Source organism: Manis pentadactyla, chromosome 14 (assembly GCF_030020395.1).
Source record: "Manis pentadactyla isolate mManPen7 chromosome 14, mManPen7.hap1, whole genome shotgun sequence".
Lineage (NCBI taxonomy): Eukaryota > Metazoa > Chordata > Mammalia > Pholidota > Manidae > Manis > Manis pentadactyla.
In genome coordinates, this window is record NC_080032.1 from 56709589 (window position 1) to 56732076 (window position 22488).

A 22488-nucleotide genomic window follows, 5' to 3' on the forward strand; every position below is an offset into this window, starting at 1 on the left:
GCTTCCAAGATGGGCTGAGTTATTGTTTGTTTGATTAAAATGCAATCTTAGATTTAAGATAGAATTTCTTCTAAATAAGCTGGGCCTTTGAACAGGCACAGTAAATCTTACGATGGTATGTTTTATTTGACACAGTGACAGTGACAATATAGGCTATGCTGAGATAGCCTTTTCTTCATCTGGGGAGTATTCAAACTTCTAGGTCAAGTTACTCTTGGCCTTCTAGTCTCAACTAATCCCACTGAAGAAAGCTTACATCACTAGTTTGATATTTTTACTTTAGAGAACTAATGTGACTCTGGCTTTGCTTAATTGTTTAACAGGGAGTTTCGGAAGGGGTCTTTTTCCAGAGGCCCTCACCCTATTCTAAGCCCACAGTCCCCGCCTCATAACCATGTGATGACTATTTCCTTCCAGTCTATCTCTTCTTCTTTTTAAACTCAGTTTCTATTTCTGTGTTGAGGTGCAGTCCTTCCCAGACACTTCCTCTCCTGTAGTTTCCGTCGCGGACGCTGCGCACTCCCGTGCGCAGGCGCGGGGCCGCCGCCAGACCTCGGCGGGGCGAGGCGAGGCGCGGGGGCGGGTCCTCGGCAGGCTAGGAGGGCGGCTACGGGGCGGAGCCTGGAGGGCGGGAGAGGGCGCGGGGCGGGGCGTCGGCGGGACAGGCGGGCGGAAGAGAAGCGGGCGGGGGCGGGGCGGGGCGGAGCTGTGCCCGCCTAGAATCGAGGAAGCGGATGGTGGTTGTGCGGACGCTGCGCGCCGCGGGGACTGCGGCGGAGTCTGGGCCGCGCCCGCACCCCGGTGTCCGCCTCTCAGCCTCGCGCTGCGGCTGCTGGTGGGTGAGTAGCCCCGCGGCGGCCTCGTGCGCCGCGGCCCCGGGGCCTCTAGTGCGCCGAGCCGCAAGTTCGAAAGCCCTTCCCTGGCGGACGCGGGGCTGGGCGCTGTGGTGCGCCCCGAGGCCGAAGGGCAGGCGCGGGCCCCCTGGGTTCCCGCTCGCCTGCGCCCCTCCGTGGATCCTGCAGTCCAGACGGCGCCGGCGGGGCACGAGGGGCCCGTGCGGCCCCCGGTTCTTTTCCGTGCCGAGTGGTGACCCCAGGGGCGGCGGGAGAGGACTTTGTTGTCTCCTCTGCACTTAAGCCTCGGGCTGAGCGGCCGGGGCGGCCGGGGGGTTGCGTACTGAGACATCCGTCCGTGGGTCTCTGGGTTCGGGGTGAAAAACCGACGGGATCTCAGGTCACACACCTGTCAGCGCCACATGCCGTCCCAAATCCAGATATAGAGCTTCGACTCTGCTCTAGAGCAGTTTTCCCGACACCCGTTCATGCCTGCCCCGGTGTGGCCAGAGTGCCTGTCTTAGAACTGTTAGAAATCATATACAAATACTGCTTGGCGGAAGAAATCAGTTTGCTGAGTGGATCACCGCGGGAGACCCTGGAGAGCACCGAAACTCATCCAACAGGTGGCTGCGCTGGCAGTGCTCATGTCTTCATTCACCCCACAGGTCGGCCAGTACCTCCCGGGCTGGCGTCGCGGTGGGACGGTGGTGGCGGCAGTGGAGAGGGATGAGTTTGAGAAACAGCTCAGGCCTGGGGTTGGACTGGCCTTCCTCTGTTGGGCCTGGGGGTGGGGAGGTGAGAGCAGGATGAGGACCCAGCACAGGGCGCCCCTACCTTTTCAGGCTGCTGCCTGATCCCACCCTGGCTCACCCGCCCTTTCTGCTAGTCCCATCTGCTTGCTTAAGCCTCACTCAGCTGGCAGCTCTCTGTGGAAGGGAGTTGGGGGAAGGTGCAGGAAGATGTGGTTTTTCCACATTCCATCTCTGCCCATCTGGTGCACAGCAGGCTCTGAGATGGGGAGGGCTCTCCCGGGCCTGGGTCTGTGCCACTTTGGGCATACCCTGAGCAAGGGCCACTGGGAGTCATCCATGACTCCTCCTGGGAGAGAGTCTGAGCCAGGAGAGAGTCTGAGCCGGGAGCTCGGAGGAGAGTGGGAGGGGAATCCTCTGGCGTTAAAGATTAAGGTGGGCAGAGCTGTAGTAAGGCAGCGCCGGGAGAGGGTGCGGGCCAAGTTTTTACTTGCCCTCCAGAGTGTGTGCTCCTCTTGCTCCTGTCTAGGAAGGGAAGAGGTGCAGGGTCAGCACCTGCGGGAGGCCTTGTGCAGCCCTTCATCTGTTGGGCTCAGAAGCTGGCTTCTCGTGGGCTTCCTTGAGCACCAGGTGCCTTGCTGTGCTGGGCTCAGGGCCATAGGGGATAGGTTTGTCTTGTAGGAACAGAGACGCAGACTGGCCACCGAGAGGCACCAGGATGCAGTCTGCTCCACTTTGTGCTGAGCCAAGGGGCCCTGGGGCAGCTGCTGGCAGTTTGTCTGAGGAGGCTGGGCTATCTGAGGTGGCTGCTGAAGGATGAGTAGGAGTCTGCCAGCTCTGGAACATGGGACAGTGCACTCGGGGGAGTGCTGGGGGGCAGGGGTGCCTCTGTGGGACAGAGGTGTATGCAGGTGGGAAGGGGTGTTGCAGGTCCTGCTCCAGCACTTTGCCAGGGAAGCTCATAACCTTAGCCACCCTGGTGAAACAGAGGAAGAACCAGAGAGTCCACTCATTTGCAAATAAGACTGGTCTGTCTGGGGGCCTTGCAGTGCCTAGGCCGTGGGAATCAGAAGGAAGTTGGGGGAGGAAGGGAAGAGCATGGCCATCAGATGACAGAGCCTTCCAGGACAGGAGCCCTGGCTTTGTGGAAGGGCAGTGTTCTCCCCCATCCTCTAGTGCAGGATGGATGGATTGAGGCCTGGGACGTGAGGCTGTAGACCTGTCCGTTTTCAAGGCCAAGCATCCATCCTGGCCAAGGACCGTGTGTGTCTTGGTGGTGGCACCCAGGGTGTTGCTCTGGACTGCCTGCCCTGAGAAGCCTCACTCTAGAGCCATGGCCACTGGCAGTGCTTTCTGTGGTCGCACCTCTGGTGACCATTGGCCAGGCAGGAGCTGTGGAGAGCCAGCTGCCCACCTTGCAGGGCCTGCCATACACAGGATCTCATTAGTAGCACCTTGGCTGCCACACCTGATGGGCCACCCCCAAGACCTCACGCATCCTTGGCTCGGAGTCACTGACAGGCCCCCCCTGAGGCCACATGTGCCCAGAGCCACTAACGGGCCTGAAAAAGACAGCTAATGGAGGATGGCAATGACCAAGTATGACATACAGAGCTGACTGTGCCAGATACACACACAGAGAACTTGGAGTGTATAAATTGGCTTGTAATCAGACCAGGTCATCATCATGCTCTTTCCATGGGCAAACTGAGGCATGGAGAAGTCAAATAACTTGTCCAGTCAGAGCTGAGGGAGTCTGACCCCAGAGTGCCGGCCTTTAACCATTGTGTACACTGCCTGGACTTACGGGCCACTCACTGCCCTGTTCCCCATATTTGGTGCCTGCCCCGCACCTGTGAGCCCTCCGGGGTGGGGAGCTGAGAACAACCGAGGCCTGCCTGTGGACTCCCCTCCTTGCAGGCAACCGGGTGAGGGGCAGCTGGGGGTGTCGGGGGCACCGTGAAGCTTCAGACAGTGCCATGGGCCTTCTTGGCGGGATTTTCCCCAGGAACCCTGTCCCCACCCCGCCTCAGTCCTTTCCCTTTCTTGCTCTCCTCTTCCGGCCTGACCTTCTGGGGTCAAATGGGGAAGTTTCAAATGAAAGAAAAACTTGATCATGGGATGAGGCATAATGCAGCAGTTTCTGGGGGATCTGCTGCCTTGCAGATCCAGTTCTGGGTTGGTTTTGGGGGTTTGTGAGCAGGGTCCTGGGAGCTGCCAGTTTAGAAGATGAGGAAGTGGTTTGTTTCGAATCACCCTCTCTCCTCAGTAATCCTTCAGCTTGGGGTTTGAGGTAGGTGCTGGGCAGTGGACTTGTAAAGGGGAGAAGGTAGAGTGGGCTTCAAAGGGACTGGCTACTCGCAGGCACACAGTAACGGTCACAAGCTGCCCCGTGTGGAGAGGCCGCCACCACGTAGACAGCTCCACTGTGGAGCTTTTTGCAAAGCTTCCTGCCTGGGCTTCTGTCTGGTCTGGGGGCACCTCCGAGCCTGTAGTCGCTGGGTTCCTGCCATGTTGGCCCTGTACTGACCAGTGGGGCAGGTCAGCATTCACCTGATGTGCTCAGTCAAAAGCCCCTTTCTTCTGAGGAAAGAGAGGGCTGCGGCCTGGGTCTTAGTGGACAGCACAGTGTGTGTGGAGAGGGGAGGTGGCCATGCTTGTCCCCAGTGGGTCCTCGGCCGGGAGCCGTTTTGCTGCTTGTGGGCATCTCTGATCTTTTGCTGATGTGATTTGCACAGACATGTATAATTTTAATTCTCATGCTAACTCTGTGAAGTTAAGCAGCTGCAAAACCTTGGGGGTGGGGTGTTTCTCACATGCATGCTTGCGTCTGGGTTCGGGATGGCGCTGTTGCAGGAGCTCTGTCCTGGGCTCTGGGTGCCCGCCTGCCATGTTGGCAGCGGGGTCAAATGGAAAGATAAGACCTTGTGGGTGGGCACTTTCCCCGCTATCTCTGTTGACCCCACAGGGCAGTCAGTGTCCCTTTTTACAGGTGATGAAAGTGAAGTCATGGAGCCAGTTCAGAGCCAGCTGTGACCCCTCCACCTGTCCCCCTTTAGAGAATCCCTCTGTGGGCTGGGCATGTGTGGGTCTCTTAAGGGCTGCTGGGCCTGGGGAACGTAGGGGTTTAGAGTGTCTCCCCAGGGAGAGCTGGCTGAAGTGGGAGCAGGGGGACTAGAGTCCAGTTAGGGGCAAGGGGCAACAGGAGGGTGTGACAGGGAGGTGCTGGCCTGCGGGAGTGGCAGGGGCTGTGGCAGGATGGCATCCAGGATGAGGTCTGGGGAGAGGCCTGGAGTTGAGTGACTCTGGTCCTGTGGGCAGAAAACCCAGCCTGAGGTCTCGGGCTCTGTGCCCCCGTTTGGGGGAAGGCTAGTGGGTGAATGAGTCCCCCACAGCAGCGAGGCCATTAGTGTAGTGCCACCATCTGGGGAGTCAGGCTGGGTCCCAGGGCTGGGGGTGCTATGTACCAGCAGCTGCTCAATAGGCCCACCTTGGGGGTTTAGTGGGCGGAACCCTGAGCTGTGGTGGGGAGGCCACTGTGTTTGGGTCATTTATCTGTGTCTGTGTGGGGGCACGAGTAGAGGCCCACAGCCAGGCTTGGCACCACTGTGGACCCTAGAATCCAGGCAGGCCTGCTGCAGTTGAGGAGGTAAATGACCCTTGGCTGGAACCTCTGTAGAACTTTCCAGCAGGCATTTCCTGTCCTGGACATGGTGGGTGGGTTGGCCTAGGCTGGCAGACCCCTGGGACTAGGTGAAGCACAGCCTTGAGGAGGGGTCTAGCCCAGCACACCTCCTTTGCCATCCCCCTGGTCCAGGCAACAGATTGGGCCTGGCTGGACCTGGGAGGCCAGCTGGCCCCAGGAGTGCACCACTTCTCAAAAAACCCGATTTCTCCCCATATCTTCTAGGAAGTTCCCCGACTCTTAATGGCTGACAGCGCTGAGCCAGTGGCCTTGCTGGCCATAGCACCTCCTTGGGGTGGCTTTCATGTGTTAACAGCAGCCCTGGCTATCCCCACGCCAGTGTCCGCAGCACTTGCCCTGTTCCACATGCAGGATGTCATCCCCTTTCCTAGAGGAGGAGACTAAGCTTTCTGCTGGAACTCGAAGGGTGGAAGGGCTGGGACTCAGGCAAGGAGGGCCTTCTGTCACACCTGCTTGCCGTCCTTGTCCACTGAAACAGTAACTGCCCCCCAGCCAGCTCTGGCCAGAAGTGCCGGGGACTGGTTACTGGGGCTCCACTTTGGCCTTGGTGACACCCCCTTTCCTTTTTTGTTCTCCAATGTGCACACACATAATCAATATATATATGTATTTTTTGGAATCATTAATGTACAATTACATGAGCACCATTATGGTTACTAGACTCTCCCCATTATCAAGTCCCAACCACATACCCCATTACAGTCATTGTCCATCAGTGTAGTAAGATGCTATAGAATCACTACTTGTCTTCTCTGTGTTATACTGCCTTCCCGTGCTGCCCCCCACATTATGTGTGCTGATCGTAATGCCCCTTTTCCCCTCATATCCCTCCCTTCCCACCCATCCTCCCCAGTCCCTTTCCCTTTGGTAACTGTTAGTCCATTCTTGGGTTCTGTGAGTCTGCTGCTGTTTTGTTCCTTCAGTTTTTTCTTTCTTCTTTTACTCCACAGATGAGTGAAATCATTTGATACTTGTCTTTCTCCACCTGGCTTATTTCACTGAGCATAATACCCTCTAGCTCCATCCATGTTGTTGAAAATGGTAGGATTTGTTTTCTTCTTAGAAATCCTAATCTTGGCTGAATAATATTCCGTTGTGATATGTACCACATCTTCTTTATCCATTTATCTACTGATGGACACTTAGGTTCCTTCCATTTCTTGGCTATTGTAAATAGTGCTGCGATAAACATATGGGTGCATATGACTTTTTCAAACTGGGCTGCTGCATTCTTAGGGTAAATTCCTAGGAGTGTAATTCCTCCGTTAAATGGTATTTCTATTCTGAGTTTTTTGAGGAACCTCCATACTGCTTTCCACAATGGTGAATTAATTTACATTCCCACCAGCAGTGTAGGAGGGTTCCCCTTTCTCCACATCTTCACCAGCATTTGTTGTTTGTCTTTTAGATGCTGGCCATCCTAACTGGTGTGAGGTGATATCTCATTGTGGTTTTAATTTGCATTTTTCTGATGACTAGTGATGTGGAGCATCTTTTCATGTGTCTGTTGGCCATCTGAATTTCTTCTTTGGAGAACTGTCTCTTCATATCCTCTGCCCATTTGTTAATCAGGTTATTTGCTTTTTGGGTGTTGAAGCGTGTAAGTTCTTTATATATTTTGGATGTTAACCCCTTGTCGTCTATGTCATTTACAAATATATTCTCCCATACTGTAGGATGCCTTTTTGTTCTGTTAATGGTGTCCTTTGCCATACAGAAACTTTAGTTTGATGTAGTCCCATGTGTTCATTTTTGCTTTTGTTTCCCTTTCTCGAGGAGATGTGTTCAGGAAGAAGTTGCTCATGCTTATATTCAGGAGATGTTTGCCTATTGTCTTCTAAGAGTTTTATGGTTTCAGGACTTACATTCAAGTCTTTAATCCATTTTGAGTTTACGTTTGTGTGTTAGGTTAAACAATAATCCAGTTTCATTCTCTTGCATGTAGCTGTCCAGTTTTGCCAACACCAGCTGTTGAAAAGGCTGTCATTTCCCCACTGTGTGTCTGTGGCTCCTTTATCGTATATTAATTGACCATATATGTTTGGGTTAATGTCTCGACTCTATTCTGTTCCACTGGTCTGTGGATCTCGTCTTGTGCCAGTACCAAATTGTCTTGATTGCTGTGGCTTTGTAGTAGAGCTTGAAGTTGGGGAGCATTATTCCCCCTGCTTTATTCTTCCTTCTCAGGATTGCTTTGGCTGTTGGGGGTCTTTTGTGGTTCCATATGAATTTTAGGATGATTTCTCTAGTTCGTTGAAGAATGCTGTTGGTATTTTGATAGGAATTGCATTGAACCTGTAGATTGCTTTAGGCCAGATGGCCATTTTTTTTTTGTTTTGGTATCATTAATCTACAATTACATGAGGAACATTATGTTTACTAGATTCCCTCCATCACCAAGTACCCTCCACATACCCCATTGCAGTCACTGTCCATCAGCATAGTAAGATGCTGTAGAATCACTACCTGTCCTCTCCGTGCTGTACAGCCTTCCCCGTGCCCCACACACATTATGAGTGCTAATTCTAATGCCCCCTTTCTCCCCCACCCCTTAACCTTCCCTTCCAACCCATCCTTCCCAGTCCCTTTCCCTTTGGTAACTGTTAGTCCATTCTTGGGTTCTGTGAGTCTGCTGCTGTTTTGTTCCTTCAGTTTTTTCTTGGTTCTTCTACTCCATAGATGAGCGAAATCATTTGATACTTGTCTTTCTCCGCATGGCTTATTTCACTGAGCATAATACCCTCTAGCTCCATCCATGTTGTTGCAAATGGTAGGATTTGTTTTCTTATGGCTGAATAATATTCCATTGTATCACCTCTTCTTTATTCAGTCATCTACTGATGGACACTTAGGTTGCTTCCATTTCTTGACTATTGTAAGTAGTGCTGTGATAAACATAGGGGTGCATATGTCTTTTTCAAACTGGGCTGCTGTATTCTTAGGGTAAATTCCTAGGAGTGGAATTCCTGGGTCAAATGGTATTTCTATTTTGACTTTTTTGAGGAATCTCCATACTGCTTTCCACAATGGTCGAACTAATTTACATTCCCACCAGCAGTGTAGGAGGGTTCCCCTTTCTTCGCCAACTTTGTTGTTGTTTGTCTTTTGGATGGTGGTGATGCTTACTGGTGTGAGCTGATATCTCATTGTGGTTTTAATTTGCATTTCTCTGATGACAAGCCATGTGGAGCATCTTTTCATGTGTCTGTTGGCCATCTGAATTTCTTCTTTGGAGAACTGTCTGTTCACTCCTCTGCCCATTTTTTAATTGGATTGTTCACTTTTTGTTTGTTGAGGTGTGTGAGCTATTTATATGTTTTGGATGTCAACCCTTTATTGGATCTGTCATTTATGAATATATTCTCCCATACTGTAGGATGCCTTTTTGTTCTATTGGTGGTGTCCTTTGCTGTACAGAAACTTTTTAGTTTGATGTAGTCCCAGTTGTTCATTTTTGCTTTTGTTTCTCTTGCCCGGGAAGATATGTTCATGAAGAAGTCACTCATGTTTATGTCCAAGAGAGTTTTGCCTATGTTTTTTTTCTAAGAGTTTTATGGTTTAGGATGGCCATTTTGACAATATTAATTCTTCCTATCCATGAGCACAGGATGTGTTTCCATTTATTGGTATCTTCTTTAATTTCTCTCATGAGTGTCTTGTAGTTTTCAGAGTATAGGTCTTTCACTTCGTTGGTTAGGTTTATTCCTAGGTACTTTATTCTTTTTGGTGCAATTGTGAATGGAATTGTTTTCCTCATTTCTCTCTCTGCTAGTTCATTGTTAGTGTATAGGAATGCCACAGATTTCTGTGTATCAATTTTGTATCCTCCAACTTTGCTGAATTCAGATATCAGTTCTAGTAGTTTTGGAGTGGAGTCTTTAGGGTTTTTAATGTACATTATCATGTCATCTGCTAACAGGGACAGTTTAACTTCTTCCTTGCCAATCTGGATGCCTTGTATTTCTTTGTTTTGTCTGATTGCTGTGGCTAGGACCTCCAGTACTATGCTGAATAGAAATGGAGAAAGTGGGCATCCTTGTCTTGTTCCCAATCTTAAAGGAAAAGCTTTCAGCTTCTTGCTGTTAAGTATGATGTTGGCTGTGGGTTTGTGATATATGGCCTTTATTATGTTGAGGTACTTGCCCTCTATACCCATTTTGTTGAGAGTTTTTATCATTAATGGATGTTGAATTTTGTCAAATTCTTTTTCAGCATCTGTGGAGATAGATGATCATGTGGTTTTTGCCCTTTTTGTTTATGTGGTGGATGATGTTGATGGATTTTCTAATATTGTACCTTCCTTGCATCCCTGGAATAAATCCTACTTGATCATGATTTATGGTCTTTTTGGTGTATTTTTGAATTCATTTTGCTAATATTTTGTCGAGTATTTTTGCATCTATGTTCGTCAGGGATATTGGTCTGTAATTTTCTTTTTTTGTGGTGTCTTTGCCTGGTTTTGGTATTAGAGTAATGCCAGCCTCATCGAATGAGTTTGGAAGTATTCCGTCCTCTTCTATCTTTTGAGAACTTTAATAAGAATGGGTATTAGGTCCTCACTAAATGTTTGATAAAATTTAGCCGTGAAGCCATCTGGTTCAGGTGTTTTGTTCTTGGGTAGTTTTTTGATTACTGATTCAATTTCATTGCTGGTAATTGCTCTGTTCAGATTTTCTGTTTCTTCCTGGGTCAGTCTTGGGAGGTTGTATTTTTCTAGAAAGTTGTCCATTTCTTCTAGGTTATCCAGTATGTTAACATATAATTTTTCATAGTATTCTCTAATCTTTGTATTTCTGTGGTGTCCATAGTGATTTCCCCTTTCTCATTTCTGATCCTGTTTATGTGTGTAGACTCTTTTTTTCTTGATAAGTTCGGCTAGGGATTTATCTATTTTGTTAATTTTCTTGAAGAATCAGCTCTTGCTTTCATTGATTATTTCTATTGTTTTATTCTTGTCAATTTTATTTATGCCTGCTCTAATCTTTATTATGTCCCTCCTTCTACTGACTTTGGGCCTCACTTGTTCTTTTTCTAGTTTCATTAATTGTGATTTTAGACTGCTTATATGGGATTGTTCTTCTTTCCTGAGGTTGGCCTGTATTGCAATATACTTCCCTCTTAGCACAGCCTTCACTGTGTCCCACAGATTTTGCTGTGTTGAATTATTGTTGTCATTTGTCTCCATATATTGCTTGATCTCTGTTTTTATTTGGTCACTGATCCATTGGTTATTTAGGAGCATGTTGTGAAGCCTCCATGTGTTTGTGGTATTTTTCATTTTCTTTGCGTAATTTATTTCTAGTTTCATACCTTTGTGGTCTGAGAAACTGGTTGGTACAATTTCAGTCTTTTTGAATTTACTGAGGCTCTTTTTGTGGTCAGGTATATGATCTATTCTGGAAAATGTTCCGTGTGCACTTGGAAAGAATGTGTATTCTTCTGTTTTTGGGTGTAGAGTTCTGTAGATGTCTGTTAGGTCCATGTCTTCTAATGTGTTGTTCAGGGCCTCTGTGTCCTTACTTATTTTCTGTCTGGTTGATCTGTCCTTTCCCCTTTTAATTCAGCTAGTATTTATTTCACATATATAGGTGCTCCTGTGTTGGGAGCATAGATATTTATAATTGTATCTTCTTGTTGGATTGACCCCTTTATCATTATGTAATGTCCTTCTTTATCTCTTATGACTTTCTTCCTTTTGAAGTCTATTTCGTCTTATACAAGTACTGCAACTCCCGCTTTTTTCTCTCTATTAGTTACATGAAATATCTTCTTCCATCCCTTCACTTTTAGTCTGTGTATGTCTTTGGATTTAAAGTGAGTCTATTGCAGGCAGCATATAGATGGGTTTTGTTTTTTTTATCCATTCAGTGATTCTGTGTCTTTTGATTCGTGCATACAGACCATTTACATTTAGGGTGATTATCAATGGGTATGTAGTTATTGCCATTGCAGACTTTAGATTCGTGGTTACCAAAAGTTCAAGGTTAACTTCCTTACTATCTGAGAGTCTAACTTAACTCACTTAATGTGCTATTACAAACACAATCTAAAGGTTCTGTTCTTTTTCTCCTCCTTTTTCTTCCTCCTCCATTCTTTATATGTTAGGTATCATATTCTGTACTCTTTATGTATCCCTTGATTGACTTTGGGGATAGGTAATTTAATTTTGCATTTGCTTAGTAAGTAGCTGTTATACTTTCTTTACTGTGGTCTTATTACCTCTGGTGACAGCTATCCACCCTTAGGAACACTTCCATCTATAGCAGTCCCTTGAAAATAGACTGTAGAGATGGTTTGTGGGAGGTAAATTCTCTCAGCTTTTGCTTATCTGGAAATTGTTTAATCCCTCCTTCAAATTTAAATGATAATCTTGCCGGATAAAGTAATCTTGGTTCCAGGCCCTTCTGCTTCATGGCATTAAATACATCATGCCACTCCCTTCTGGCCTGTAAGGTTTCTGCTGAGAAGTCTGATGTTAGCCTGATGGGCTTTCCTTTGTATGTGATCTATTTCTGTCTCTGGCTGCTTTTAACAGTCTGTCCTTATCCTTGATCTTTTCCATTTTAATTACTATGTGTCTTGGTGTTGTCTTCCTTGGGTCCCTTGTGTTGGGGGATCTGTGGATCTCCATGGCCTGAGAGACTATCTCCTTCCCCAGATTGGGGAAGTTTTCAGCAATTACCTCCTTAAGGACACTTTCTATCCCTTTCTCTCTCTTCTTCTTCTTCTGGTACCCCTATAATGTGAATATTGTTCCATTTGAATTGGTCACACAGTTCTCTCAATATTCTTTCATTCTTAGAGATCCTTTTTTCTCTCTGTGCCTCAGCTTCTTTGCAGTCTTCTTTAGTTTCTATTTCATTTATCATCTCCTGCACCATATCAGATCTGCTTTTAATTCCCTCTATTGTGCTCTTCAACGATTGGATCTCTGACCGGAATTCATTCCTGAGTTCTTGAATATCTTTCCATACCTCCATTAGCATGTTAATGATTTTTATTTCGAACTCCCTTTCAGGAAGAGTTATGAGGTTCATGTCATCTTTCTCAGGAGTTATATTAATTTTACTTTGGACCAGGTTCCTTTGGCATTTCATATTTGTATGTGGTGCCCTCTGGTGTCCAGAAGCTCTACTCTCTGGAGCTGCTCAGTCCCTGAAGCAATTGTTGGTCATCGCAGGGGAGCGGTATTGGTGCCTGGGGGGAGGAAAGAGCTGTTCCCGCTGCTATGCCTGTCTCCACTGCCTGAATCAGTTGGCCGAGCACACAGGCATAAGCCTCTATGCTTTGCGTTTGTAGTTGCTGTAGACAGATCTTTCCTCTGGCTGGCCTAATGCCAGGGTAGGGTTTGCTGGTTTGCGAGCCAGGTGGGGCTGGCCCAGAGAAAGGCACAGTAGGCTGCTTATCACGGAGCGGGTCCTTGGACCTGTGTAGTCAGCCAGGGAGCTGGAGCACCTGGAAATCGTGAAAGCTCCCAACCTGCTGGGCAGAGTGCACCCAGACAATTTTGTCTACCTGTCCTTTCTCCTGAGCAGTAAGCTCTGTGCAATCCTTGCCCCTTTAGCAGCCCTCCTGCTAAGGGCTTCCTTGTTAGGAAGTCTCTCAGACTGCCTGCCTTTCTTTTGCCCCAGAGCAGCCAGATATGGATCCCTGCTTTCCACAGCGGCTGGAATCTCAGTCTCTCCATGAATTCTGCCTCTCTTAGCTCTCCAATCCCCTAATCACAAGAGTATCATGAAAGCACCACGAAATGTAGGTTTGTGCTCCCAGAGCAGACCTCCAGAGTTAGGTATTCAGCAGTCTGAGGCCTCCACTCCCTTCCCACTCCGTTTCTCTTCCTCCCACTGGTGAGCTGGGGTGGGGGAAGGGCTTGGGTCCCACTCGGCCACAGCTTTGGTACGTTACCCTGTTCCATGAGGTCTGCTCTTTTCTCCAGGTGTGTGCAGTCTGGCCCAGTCCTCTTTCCTGTTGCTCTTTCAGGATTAGTTTATTAATAATATTTTCATATTATATGCGGTTTAGGAGGAAGCCTCTGTCTCACCTCTCCTGCCACCATATTTCTGTTGCCCAATTTTAATTGGGTTTTTACTGTTAAAAGAATTCCTCATCCCTGATGGTCTCTTCTAAAGCACAAAAGTTCTTGATTTTCAGGAAGTCCAGTTATTTTTTTCTGTATCTCTTGTTCCTTTGATGTTGTGTTTAAGAAATTATTGCCTGACCCCAAGTCATAAGTGAAGTTTTAAGAGTTTTATAGTTTTAGCTCTTACATTTAGGTCTGTGGTCTATTTTTAGTAAATTTTTGTGTATGATGTGAGGTATGGGCCCAAATTCATACTTTTACTTGTGGATATCCATTTGCCCCCACACCATTTGTTGTAAAAACTATTCTTTACCAATTAGCCATAAATATTTGGGTGTATTTATGGACTCTCATTTCTGTTCCATTGATCCATATGTTTATCCTTTGCCAGTACCACACTGTCTTGAATACTGTAGCTTAGTAATAAAATTTGAAATTGGGAAGTATGAGTTCATCAACTTTATTCTTTTTCAAGATTTGTTATTTTGTGCACCTTGCATGTCATATGAATTACAGGGACCACTTGTTCCTTTCTGCACAAAAGCCATCTGAGAGTTTGGGAGGAATTGCATTGAATCTGTAGACCAATTTTAGGGAGTATCACTATCTTAACAACAAGCCTCCCAGTCCATTAACATGGATGGCTTTCCATTCATTAGATCTTCACTTTCTTCCTTCAGTGCTTGTGGTTTGCAGTGCAGAAGGCTCAGCTCTCTTTGTCAACTGCTTCTCAAGGACTGTATTTCTCTGGATGCTGTTATAAAGGTAATCGTGCTCCTAATTTCAGTTTGGTTGCTCATCGCTAGCATATGGTACAACTGACCTTGCAAGTACTTTTGTCCTGCAACCTTGCTGAACTCATTTGTTAGCTCCAGTAGTATTTTAGTGGATCCTTGGTCTTTTCTGTGTGTATAAGGTCTTGTCATATTGGTGTGTTAATTTCAGTGTGTAGCGAGGGTTGAGAGCAGCTGGGTTAGGTCAGTGGTACCCGTGCCTTTGAGATGTATGGGGAAGTGAACAGAGTAGTTGGACAGCATGCTGGAGTTTGTGAGTTCTCCCCAGGGCCATGGGGAAGACTTGGACTGGGAGCTCAGGCCCAGCCTAGGGACCAAGGAGGCCAGGGGGCCGGAGCCGAGAGCCTGGGCCGAGTGAGTGGAAGTGCCCTGCTGAGGAGGGGTGTTCTGGGAGAGGGTGGCATCTCTTCCCCCGTGAAGCGTCTGGAAGAGCCCTGTGAAAACTGCTGAGTCAAGCGCAGAAGGAGTCAGCAGGTTAGGGAAGCCGATGGTGTGGTGCTCTGGGGGACTGTGGAGAGGAGGACGTTATGGCTCTGAGAGACCCAGGGCTGTCAGGGCCATGTTTCTGGCTCTGCCTTGACCTGTCCACCCTGGGTAACTGGGCTTCACTCCACTGAAAGGGAAAGACTGTTTTCTGACAGCTCCAGCCTAGGTTCGTCATAAAAGGGACCTGGCAGGTGCCCTAGACATCCACATTATCTAGAGCCTGGTGGGATCATCTTTGTGGTGCCTTTGTTAATAAATGAGCTTAGTAAAGTCTTTGACACGTGCTCATTTGATCATTTTATATTTGTGCAAAAGTCATGGTTTAGTTTTTCTTCCTTTAATACCCATGAGCAATTTTTCAAGCCACGCCCTGAAAAGCAGGCCTGGGATTCTTGGGGTCCCCTCCCAGCTGCCAGCAGAGAGCCTTATCGGTGGGCTGACTCCCTTTGTGCCCGCTTTCCCCATCTCAGCCTCTCTGTATCTGTGATTTCAGTTTCTCACTGGCACATGCGGATCAGTCGTTCCCACTGGTGGCATCAGTGACTGAACGGTGGTCGCGCCATGTGCTCACCCTGGCCGACGGCAGAGGTCTCCTCTGCTGGGTGAGGGCAGAAGCCGTATTGTTGGACTTTGTTTGTTTGTGTTCAGCAGAAAGAGCAACTCTGACATCCGGACCAGAGAATCTCTGTGTTTCTAACGTGTGCTCTCAACCTGGGGCTGAAGTCCTGTGACTGAGGCCTGGCTTCCCTCTGTGTCTCATTCAGAAAGACCTTTGGCTCTCATGGTGTAAATGTGAAAAAACGCCTTTTGTCGTTGGGGAGTTAGATGTGACATGTCTTAAGTTGGAGGAATTCTGTTCTGATTGGCTTGTGGACCTAAATACATGCTATATAAATCAAATATTTCTAAAATTTGTAAGAAATAAGGTAATTGCACTTCCAATAATTTAAGTGCACTAGACTTGAAGTTCTTACAGAAACAAATTCAGAAATGTTTTAAGAATATAGGTTCCCATAATGAAGAAAAATTTGGGGGAAATGAGAATAAATTTCGCTTAAAAATCGTGTCTTTTCTGATTTATCAATATCCAATTTATCAACATAATATATATAATACATAATACAGTAAATATAATAAATTCTGCTTGGTTCTCCCCTTTCAAACTAATACAGGTTTACTTATAAAATCCACTCATATTACTCTTATGTAATGTTTAAAGTAATAAAAAATGTAAATTTGTTTGCAACTAAATTATTATATTATTGGTTAAGTTGTATAGGTAAATGTTTCAGAAACTGTGCTTTATGGGGGTGCCTGTGCTGTCCATAATAGGTTTTTATTCTCAAGGGAAACACTGATCAAATTTGTTATGAGATTGTTGTGTACTGCATTCTAAAAGAGAATTTGAGGCTCCTCCATTCTGATATTATTGGTTAGAGAAGCAAATTAATCACAACCAATAAACCTCTGCCACCTATAGATGACTTGGGTCTTTGGGGCACATGTGAGCATGTCTCCAGCAAAGGACAGAATTGGAGCCTGGTGGGAAAGGACTGTACCAGGTACTTCGTACCTGCATCACTTCAAAGGCTTTTGAGCTCCCACGGCTTTGACCTTCAGAATCCACCAGGGTGCCAAGTCCTGATCCCTGGGACTCTGTAGTCTGGATGTGGATGGCTTTGTAGCCCTAAGAATAAAATAACCAGTTACTTTGTTAACACAGGGAGTGCATTAGGGAATAGCAGAGAAATGACAGCTCTAGACGCGCAAACCATGGGGAAGCCACAGGCAGTCCAAAGAGACAGGCAAGGTTGGCCTCATCAGGGCTCTGGGGGAAGTCTGGGAGGCCCTTGGCCAGGAGTGCACGGGCGGAACTGGGGTGGTGCTGAGTGTAGTGTGGCTGCGCAGGGGCCCCTCACAGATAATTCCTGGGGGGCTTGTGGGTGGCCACCCACTGCCCGTGAGGCTTCGGGGACGGGGACCTCGGGCCCCACTTCCTGCAGAACGTGGTGGACCCAGGACCCCACACTCCACGGGAGGTTGTGCTGTGGTGCTTGGAATGTTGCTGGTGCTTTAGTTTCTGTTTTCCAGGTATAGGAGGAAGCTGCTTGAGCTGTGTGTGACCCATGACAGTCCAGTGGACTCTGCTCCAGCTCATGGCATTGAAATAAAAATCAGCTCCAATTCGCACCGCTGCCCTCCTCCTCTGGGGCCTGCCAGCCACCCCAGAATTCTTGACTGTATTTTGTGTGCTGTTAATAGTTACTCACACAGGTTCAATAAGAAGACTTTTTTTTTTTTTTTTGTGAAACAGATGTAACATGAAACTGACCATTTTAACTGTGCAGTTCATGGCATTAATAAGGAATTAATAATTCCCTTTAAAAATGGGCAATTCCTCATGTAAGTGAAATTGTGTATTCCCTTTTGTGTATGGCTTATGTCACAGATGTAGTGTTTTTTAAGGTTCATCCATGGTGCAGCAGGTGCCAGAATTTCATTCTGTGTATGTGGTAAAGTATACATGATGTTAAGTTTACCATTTTAACTATTTTCAAACGATCAAGTTCAGTAGCATAAAGTACATAAACACTCGTACAACCACCACCATCCGTCTCCAGAGCATTCTCATCTTCTTGGTGAAACTCTGTCTCCACGAACTCCCATCCTCCTCCCCCGTGTCCCTGGCATCCCCCATTCTGCCTTCTGTGAATGTGACTCCACACAGCTGTGTGAGTGAGATCACACACGTGTCCCCCTTTGTGTGTGGCTCATCTCACTTGGCATGACGTCCCCAAGCCCACCCGCAGTGCACCCTTCCCTTCCTCCCTGAGGCTGAGCTATATCCCAGCGAACGGACAGACCATGTTTTGTTTTTCCCCTGTCAGTGAGCCTGTGTGTTGTTTCCACCTTGTACCTGCTGTGAATGATGCTGCTGTGAACATAGGTCTACAAGTATTTGAGTCCCTGCTTTTGTTGCTGGGCAGCTGCATCTGGGGAGGTCTCTCCCTCCGCACTAGGTAGAGCACCAGGTGAAACCTCACCCTGGACGAGGGAGGGTTCTTGACTCTGGATGAGAAAGAATTCTCGAACAGGTTGGACAAGTGTAGGTAAGGAAGGAATTCATTAAAGCAAGACTAGCAGTGAGTGGCAGCGGCCTTGCAGGCAGCAGAGAACAAGGAAGAGCAGAGGGAGGAAAGGGAAGTTCCCTAAACTCCTGCTTGGCGTAGGGCAAATCCCTGCCAACTCCTAAAGCCAGGGTCACCTGGCATCCAGTGTCTGCTTGAATCTTCACACTGTGGGAACTAAGCCTCTACCACGCCAGGATGTGGGGGAGCTGCAGAGCACTGGATGCAGTGAGATGATATTCTGAGAACTTCCCAAAGGCAAAGAAAGGAGATTTTCAAGGCAGGCTACTCCTAAAGAGCATGACCATACAGCTGCAGTCCTGTCCAGTTCATCCAGGTGATAGGAACGTGCAAGCGCAAATCAGAGCTCTCAGTAGCTCCTCCCTACTTACCTGGAGTAGAAGAGACAGAGTGAAGACTTGTGCTTAAGTCTGGAAAATAGAATGAAATAGTAAAGTGACAAAGACACTCACCACTGGAAGAGCACAGAGACAAAATGCAGTAAGTTAAGCAGTGAGAGGGCTTTATTTAAAAAGTACACACTTTTGAAGAAAGGGGAGTGTGGGCAACCTCAGAGAAGAGATGTACTAGGGCTTAGGATTCTGTCTTTTAAGGTTTTCAGGAATCAGGCAGTAGGTGGGGAGGTGTAGGCTTGACATGTGGTCTCATGTATCTTTCTCTGGTGATACTATGTCACCATTCACAGTCAGTCCTCTAGATAATTCTGTAGGATAAACTTAACACAAGGAATTTATTAGTCCAGTTCCTCTCTAAGGTAGTGGTTTCCCTCAAGCACTGGGAACATACCAGTTAAGACTGCTCGCCCTGCCTTAAGGTGGGCCTTAAGTTTTTTTTCTGATTTATCTGATTATTTATCTGATTACCAAAGCATGCGTTAGGCCTAAGTCCCTGGTTTCTAAAACGGAATCTTATCCTTCAAATGGAGCCCCTCCTGTTCTGGCTGTGCTGTTTGTATCTTGGCATTTTTCATCACAGGCAGGAAAAGTCAATCACGATGCTTGTCCCAGGTCCCTGCCCTGCCTCACTTTCACTTCTGAAATAAACTGAGGTTTTGTGGTTCCCTGCGTGGACCCACAGGCAGAGGGCTGGGCAGGCTGCAGAGCCCCGCATCAGCCAGGTCAGCTCAGCTGGGCTGTGCAGATGCCCGCAGCCACGCTCGCCTGTTGCAACCCCCATCCCCACCCTGCCCAGGGGAGATCCGCCTGGAGGGCTCAGAACGGATACCTGGCCTGGAGCTTGGTGCCTGGAAGATTCCTTAGAAGAATAACCAGCAGTCCTAAGCCTTGCTTCCCACTCACTCCCTCAGGCCATGCCTCCCGAGGGGACACAGCCTCTTCCTTGCCCCCGACCCTATGGTCAAATGTATGTAAGATGTTTCCAGACCAAGGGTTTGGAGCAGTGCACCAACAGGCTCTGGGCCTTGGTCCTCAGTAAGACACTGAAACAACTCTTCTGAAACACAAAGGTCATACTGATTTCAGTTGACAAATCTTAGCAACCACAGAGTGACCCGGAACAGACTGCCCGAGGCTGCCTGACGCGTGGCCCTGGTGCCTGGTTGCCAACATGGCCCTGTGGTTCCAGCCAGCAGGAGAGGCATTACTGGGCCTTGGGCACCCTCCTCTCGGTTGCAGCCCCGAGTTTCTGTGGTAGTTGTCTGCACTCTCTTGAGGGGTCCCAGTCAAGGTGACAGGGAGGGGAACTCGGCGTCACAGTTGAGAGATACGGAGGACATAGTCTCAGGTGAAAGACACTGGGAAGAAAAAAACGAGTGGAGGGAAAATGGGCGCTTTCCTGCCCCACATGGTCTGTTAAACAGGTTCAGCGAAACAAACCCAAATGTGAATGAGCATCTGTGTGACCCCAAATCAGACTGCAGACCCAGCTGGGCAAGGTGCGATGGGAGAGCACCTAGGAGACCAGGGAAACCTGGGGACACGCCCGAGAGCGAGGGTAGGATTTAGGTGCAGGGCGTCCAGGAGCCCCTGCCGAGGGGGAAGAGGGTGGAGACCAGGCATGCCGTTTGTGGCTGACCCACATGCTAGCCTGCCTCGAAGGGGTTAATGTGTGTGGCCTGTGGCCGAGGGAACAAAACCTTGGTCAGAGGGGTCTGCCTCCCAACAAGATGTTTGCAGGCCATCAAACTGCCCAAGGGAGGGGTCTACGTGGGCAGTGATGTGGGACGAGAGGTTATGAGAGGCCCACACCATCAGAACTGGTGCTGGAAATGAACACTCACCGCCCCAGCCAGTCTCGGTGGAGGTGTCAGAGGTTGAGTCCTCAGCAGGGCTATGGGGAGTTCATTCATCGTGGGTGACCACAGCGTGACGGGGATGCACACACGGACACTGGCCATCTGGTGCTCCGAGCCCCAGGTGGTTTAGAGGCCAGCAGAGAACCAGGCACAGGGCAGTGTTTCGTGGCCTTTGGGAGTGCCATTTGCAAACCAGCATGCTGACCGTGGTACCTGAATCCTAGTTTGATTTCACTGAACCAGATTGGGAAGCCAGACTTCTGACACAGTCTCACATGAGTGGAGCCACGAGCCTCCTGATAGTCCAGAAAGGTTTGCTTGCAGCTTGCTCCCTAAATGGGAGGATTTTTCTAAGGGAGATGCATACTGAAATGGCCCAAATGGGGCCCCCTTTTTTTGTGGTAGTGTTTTTGCATGGTCAGGTGGAGAAGCCACAGGGTTAAGCAACCTGAAGGGGATGCTTCATTGATTGCTTATTTAGAAAAATTCAAAAAGGGAAATAATCTTTAAATTCTAATGAGTCAGTATGCCACCTTCCAGTGCTAAAAACTATGGTTCTGGAAGCTGTGAATATTTAGCAAAAATGGCAAAATCTTACTTTTTGTGGCCTGAGAACTTTGCTTAATAACTTCCGGATGGAGAAGCTGTGATTGGACAGAAGTGTGAGTCGGACTGTTTGCAGCTGACATCCCAGCAACCTGCTGCCCATGCTCAGGGCCATTACAGCCTGGGGTGACTGGCCTTTCAGAGGAACATTCCTGTCAGGTGGAATCATTTAGGAAGTGCACTTAAAAAGTCTTATTTATCTCAAAAGGCTTGTATTGTAAGAGTTCTGCCTAAAAGCAACAAAAGTTCTAGGAGGAACTTGTATTTTCTGTAACTTTGAGATATAAATGCTCTACCTAGAATTTCGTGAGGGGGAAAGGTCATTTGGATACGGAATTCAGGGCTGTAATTTAAAGTTATAAGGTCTCTGAGTCTGTGTTTGTGCAAAATCTGTTGTGTGTGTGATCTTTCCTTCCTAGGGGATGGTATTGCTAAAAGTAATTTGTGAAAGACTTCCATTTGGTTTCGGTGGGGAGGGAGAATTCTTCTGCACTCAAGATTCTTCTAGCTGGTCTAAGAATCTGTATAGATGAAGACAGTGGGGTGTAAATGTCACCTTGACCTAAGCAGAGAGGCAGGGAAGGCAGGCGGTCGCAGGAGAGGGAAAGAGGAAGGTGTCTGGTGAACAAATGCTGGTGGACGTCAGGAACGGTGGGACAGGGGGTGTCAAGGCTTCGCCACCCCCACCCACCACCCCGGGCACACCATGGCACAGCCCTCTAGGGCGACCGCACTCTCTCTGGAGGACATCCTCCATCTAGATGCTTTCTGTGCAGTTGGTTGGGGGCCGAGGTCAGGGTCTCTGAGCGTTGGGGCCTTGGTAGTTTTCAGCTCTGAAATGATCTGCCTGCCGAAAGAGCGCATCTTGAGGCAGCTGCCCCGGGCCCCTGCAGTGGCCTTGAGGTCAGCTCCGCACTTGGTTTGGAGGTGGGTGGGGTGGGGTCACAGCGAGGGGAGGCCTGTCCCCAAGGCCTGTCCTCAGGAACACTTTGTCCTTCCAGGGGGGCTCGTGGGGGGTGCTCCTGCCCCATGTTGACTGACAGCAGCATAGCAAAGGACTGGGTGTCTGTGGACTCTAGGTTTTCTGTTGGTTCAGGGACACTTGGCAGCCAGGGTGTGGTTGGGCTCTTGGGTGCAGAAGGGGGATGGGAGTCAGTAGGCTCATGTGACCTGTCCACTGTCTGCTTGCCTTCCTCGTGGAAGACAGGCCCTGTGTGGGCACTGATTGCCTGGCTCCCCCAGCATGGGCAGCTCTGCCCTCACAGGGGGCTCAGCCTGGTCTTGAAAACTGGGCCAGACGTGCGTTCCTTGCAGAACATTGTGAGGATCGGAGGGAAGGCCTCACAGGGAGCCTGGCGCTGTGCTGGTTTGTGTGCGCGTGGTCCAGACAGCGTTGCCGGGGTCCTTGCTAGGAGTAAGGATATTTGTCATCCTGTACCTTGGAGTCCTCGACCATTAACAGGGCAGGGATATGGGGCTCCGAGAAGTGATCACAGGAGTCTCAGGTCCCTCTGCGCCCAGCAGCACCTGTGGGGCCCCAGCTGAGCCCCGGCTGTGGGTGAGGACCCAAAGGCCTTGCTCGGGGGCTAGTCCCACTGGGTCACAGAGAGGAGGGGATGTTAGTGCTTAAATGCTGTTTTCCTTCTTTCTGGCCCCCAGCTTTGTTTGAAGCCGCTGTTGCCGCGGAACCCGGGGGTTTTCATGGATGTGCTCTCCCCATCCTGTGCGCTCACAGCCGCCAGCGACTCGCCAAGTGACTTCTCAGGTGGCACAGGCTGGAGCCAGAGGCAACCAGCCGTGGGCAGTGCTCACTGAAGCCCGGTGGCTC

General features: G+C 48.6%; 1 protein-coding gene across 3 annotated transcripts in view; it reads left to right on the top strand.

Annotated features, from left to right (window-relative positions):
- Window positions 1-686: 686 nt before the first annotated feature.
- The window catches only part of BID (BH3 interacting domain death agonist), a 33124-nt gene continuing 11322 nt past the window's right edge, over window positions 687-22488 (top strand). Inside the window, exon 1 of one of the 3 annotated variants that reach the window (XM_036932507.2) lies at window positions 687-839. The gene's annotated coding sequence lies outside the window, so the exon portion shown is untranslated. Of the gene's footprint in view, window positions 840-1300; window positions 1460-22488 lie in introns of those variants that run through there. The other 2 variants (XM_057491945.1, XM_036932510.2) reach the window with 2 other exon arrangements.